This window comes from Dreissena polymorpha, chromosome 1 (assembly GCF_020536995.1).
Source record: "Dreissena polymorpha isolate Duluth1 chromosome 1, UMN_Dpol_1.0, whole genome shotgun sequence".
Classification (NCBI taxonomy): domain Eukaryota; kingdom Metazoa; phylum Mollusca; class Bivalvia; order Myida; family Dreissenidae; genus Dreissena; species Dreissena polymorpha.
In genome coordinates this window covers 197,540,184-197,545,183 of record NC_068355.1, presented here as the reverse complement: position 1 = coordinate 197,545,183, position 5,000 = coordinate 197,540,184, and the positions used below count along the sequence as shown (strand labels likewise).

At 32.9% G+C, this 5,000-nt stretch overlaps 1 protein-coding gene across 4 annotated transcripts in view; it reads left to right on the top strand.

Annotated features, from left to right (window-relative positions):
• The window catches only part of LOC127864485 (uncharacterized), a 258,871-nt gene that overhangs the window by 391 nt on the left and 253,480 nt on the right, over positions 1-5,000 (top strand). For all 4 annotated transcript variants that reach the window (XM_052404113.1, XM_052404111.1, XM_052404110.1 and 1 more), the window contains exon 1: positions 1-49. This exon is cut by the window's left edge and continues 391 nt beyond it. The gene's annotated coding sequence lies outside the window, so the exon portion shown is untranslated. The remainder of the gene's footprint in view (positions 50-5,000) is intronic.

The following is a 5,000-nucleotide window of genomic DNA, read 5'->3' as shown; positions in this document are numbered from 1 at the left end:
CTGTGAAGGTCAAGTTGATTCATATGAAGTAATCGAAGTCTAGGCATTTGTAAGTAACTTTTATTTGTTTCTCAATTTAAGCATATATGCGTTATGTTAATGTTAGTGTAGCATAACCTTAGGTGTTTGTTAGAACCGGGAAATGTTTTTTTGCGTTTCCATGTGTAATCATTCGCAATAGTTTTTTTATTTGTATCAACAGCAAACAATTTTGAGTGTTTCTACTATTTAAATTCGTACGGACCTGTTGAAACGTATTTAATTGAAACACACATTGTTAATTATTACATATTCATAGGTAAAATTTAGCAAACAAAAGTATGCGGTTAATCAAGTAAGAAATTTATCTGCTACTGGTTTGAATATTACATAATTTGATGTTTATGTATTTAAAATGTAAGGTTTCTCAAATCGCTACCCTCTCTTTATAACTGATTGAAGGCGTGTCCAAAATATATGTACATTATTATATTGACATTCCGAAAACATGTGGATGTTTGATTCAGGATGTATTGAGCAGAATTCACACATACTTTAAGACTTATTTTACAATGGAGCATACAAATGTTGTTTGGGATATTATGCGTTATATATTTGTAATGTAAGCTTCTCAATTTGGTATACACGGATAATGTGAACGGCTGCCTGAATACTATTTTTCAAATTGATTTTATCTTAATTATCAAGTCCATTCAATTAATTTGTTTGAAATTCTTTTTTGCTTTAGTACCAATATGTTTTATAAACAAAGGTACATTATTTAGTAGATTATATAATTATATAAAGCATATATGGATTTTCAATGTGACTTGAAGGAAGCATGATTTTGATTTGATAGGAATGCTTTGTATCAATGATTACATATAATTGTGTGTTCTTCAATTATAAATGGTAATGCATGTTTTGTTTATTGGCGAGTATTTATGTTCATTGCACAGTGTCGTATCCAGTGTCACGTTGATTGACCTGATGCGACTTAAATGGATGACGCATTACTTTCACCTTAGAATGCGTCCGAGAGCACATGTCAAATACTCAAGACAGCACATTATTTTAATAAAATATGTTTCGTAGCAAACCTCACAACTAACACAATACTCGTTGTTATGATGTGAGTCTATACTAAGATGTATTTCGAATACTCGTGCAGCTTTTCTTCATTTAATTTTGTGTATGGAATCCAAATAAACACAACTTTTAGTATATGCCAAACTACACTTAACTCTGGAAATGTTACATCCGAAACTAAGCCATCACTTGAAAGTGCTGATAATTGGTTGTAAAACATTTATTGTATAAATCACATCTCAAATAAAACCATCCCAAATTTATTCCGAATCATAAAACACAAAATCGCTAAGGTTAACTTTTAACAGCAGGATGGTGACTGAGGAATTCTGCATCAGCTGTCTTTTACGAGACACATCGACTTATATAGAGAAAACTGTTACAGTTTTGTAATGTATACAGTTTGTACATCTTACTACAGTTATTAACATTTAATGAGAATAAACTTGCGATATCGACACATATATTATACTAAAACAAAAGCATTGACGGAGGCGCAGTTTTATTAATAAAAGTACGTGTACCTTGAATATTCATTTACTTGTATAATAATACAATACAATTTTATCGCAAGATATTAAGTGAACAACTAGTTGTTGCAGAGCATAACTATAATCAATAAATAAGCGATATACACCTAATAAAGCATTAAAGTTATAACCAACAATTATAAAATGAAAACATGTACCGTGGCCAATGGTACATTATATTAAAAGTTAGATTTTTCTGCTGTAAACATATGAAGAACACAATAAATAATACATATGACTATTGTAGTAAGCTTCTGGTCCATCCGTGACCCCTCGAAATGATACCCACTGTGTGGTAGAAATCCCTAATTCTTACCAGTACTTTTATGACCGTAAACTGCTGAAGTAAATAAATAAAATACTTAGCCCATGCAGACAGAAATAACATCCTCATTTTTTCTGGCCATAAAATGGATAATTTCAAGACAGTTGGTTTCACGAACACACGTGTCCTGTTTTTTAAATCCAAATAAATGTACGGTGTGTTTGAGAAGTTTGACCATCTACGTACATATTCCTATTGCAAATCGCTATTTCTCATAACCTGTACAATTGAATGCGTTCTTTTACTTTAATAAATAGTATGTATGCATACTTTTAATCCGTGTGTTTGGTTAATCTGGATGCAGTCGTTATTGAAACTACCACCTCAAACGATATCATTCCGCAGCGATTATTGCGTGAGGCGTTGTCAGCGAATACATATTCAATTGAAACTATGATCTGACTTGATGAAAACCGCCCGAATAATTTATTTATTGTGATTTGTAAACATCAATTCTTATTCGACGAATTTATTGATCGGTTGTTTACAAAACCGCCCGAATAATTTATTTATTGTGATTTGTAAACATCAATTCTTATTCGACGAATTTATTGATCGGTTGTTTACAAAAGAAAAGAAAAACAATTAGTTGCCCAGTTTAAATGTGTTAGTACCATATAGTCAATCAATTGTATTCAATAACAAAACCATGATATGTTTACATACTGGCTGCTCCATGTTACGCCGAAGAGTCTCTGGCACACTGCTACTGTAGCTATCATTTTTAATAATATCCTTAATGGGAATGATAATCATTTAATTATTATATAAAAAATATGAAGATATCCTAAACTTTGTGTTGTGAATGCTAGAAGAAGATCAAGCGACCAATATCGATAAAAGATGCATGGTCATAGACATGATCCCTTCTGATTGTTAATCATCGCATTTATTACACTGGTGATATATTGATACAGGTGTCATTAAGAGAAACTGGCGATTACCGGTGAACACTATTTCTTTCAGTCACACAAATGTTCAGCCCGTCCAACAAATGCTAAATAATATAAACAATCCGTGAGTTTATGCAAACCAAACTTTCCTAACTATGTTGCAATAAGACATATGGTGCACGTGCTTTGCGAGCTAGTCTTCAAATATACTGCTGCCCTTACGATCGATCAAATTTAAATCTTTGTTTGCGTAAAAGCGGTCTGCAATTCGAATTGGAGCATATAATAATACAAATGTCTGTTTAATTAACCTAAATGTAGAATAGTGTACCCTAAAAAACAATTATCTTGATTCCTCCTCCTCCTCCTCCTCATCATCATCATTATCATCATCATCATCATCATCATCATCATCATCATCATCATCATCATCATCATCATCATCATCATCATCATCATCATCATCATCATCATCATCATCATTATTATCATCATAATAACCACAACCACCACCAACAGCACCACCACCATCATCACAATCATCATCATCATCATCATCATCATAATCATCATCATCATCATCATCATTATTATCATCATAATAACCACAACCACCACCAACAGCACCACCACCATCATCACAATCATCATCATCATCATCATCATCATCATTATCATCATCATCATCATCATCATCATCATCATCATCATCATCATCATCATTATCATCATCATCATCATCATCATCATCATCATCATCATCATCATCATCATCATCATCATCATCATCATCATGATCATCATAATCATCATCATCAATTACAACAACACCAACATCATCATCATCATCATCCTCATCATCAACATCATCATCATCATCAATCATCATCATCATCATCATCAATCATCATCATCATCATCATCATCATTATCGTCGTCGTCGGCATCATTATTATCATCATAATCATTATCATCATAATAATCACTTTCACCACCGCGACCGCCCTAATGATCATCAGCAGAACTACCAATCATCATAAATATTATTATTGCAAAAACGACAACGACAACGCCAATGATGCTTTATTTGAAAGGATTAATGATACATATGGGGAAAATCTGAAAACTTATAAGTTGGTTACATTGGTTGATATCTGTACTTTTAACGATGACCTTTATACGCTGGATGACATATACCAGCATTACTTAAAATATATTGCTCATCTCAATTCGCATACTCAGAGACCGAAATCTCAGTGCGTTACGACGTGTATCTTGTAGTGCCAGATTCGTTGATTATTTAACTCCCAATTAATGAATTCATTCCGCTGTCGATACTTTGTTTTATTTTTTGTATTTCTTGGCAACGCTTAATGTGTTTTCTTATAATTGTGTAATAATGTGTTTAGGAGATCACAGTTAATACATACTGTAGCTAAATAAAACTTAGATTCTTAATGGTATTTAACTGCATCGTTGTTTTCAGTCTAAAGAGTTTGATATTACCTTGAAATAAACGCTTAATATCGATTTAGTCGGCTAATGTTACTATTTGTTAACAGTCATACACCGTGTGTTTAACGTTTTATAAGGCTTTTATGTCATTCTATGGAGTTTATACCGGATATAGCTCCTTCTTGAATACGACGAGTAACATTGTGAAGCAAGTTGTAACTGCGTTGAGAACAATGAGTACCTAATGTTAGAAACTGTTCGCAGTTCAAGCTGTTTTTCCGGTCATGCGTGGATAAGTAAGTTTTATAGCCGGAAGTGCGCGAACACTGATGCGAATGTAATAAAAAGATATATCATCATCATCATCATCATCACCACCACCACCACCGCCTACCAGAACGATCACCATCATTATTATCATTATCATCATTATCATTATATTCATTATTATGTCCTTAAAGGATGCGTCTTCACATATTTGCAAATAATGATCAATGTGTAATATATTTTTTACAACTTTTACATTTGGTATTGCAGTGCAGGACCTCTAATCCAATTGCCAATGACATTTTGAGGCAGAGTCCCTACCTTGATGTTTTGCTCATAATGCACGTGTATTCCGGACGGTTAATCATTCATAGAGAAATGGCCTTATTTCTATATACACATGCTTACGATGAACACATACATCGACAACATCACATATACACGTTGGATATTATTGTGATA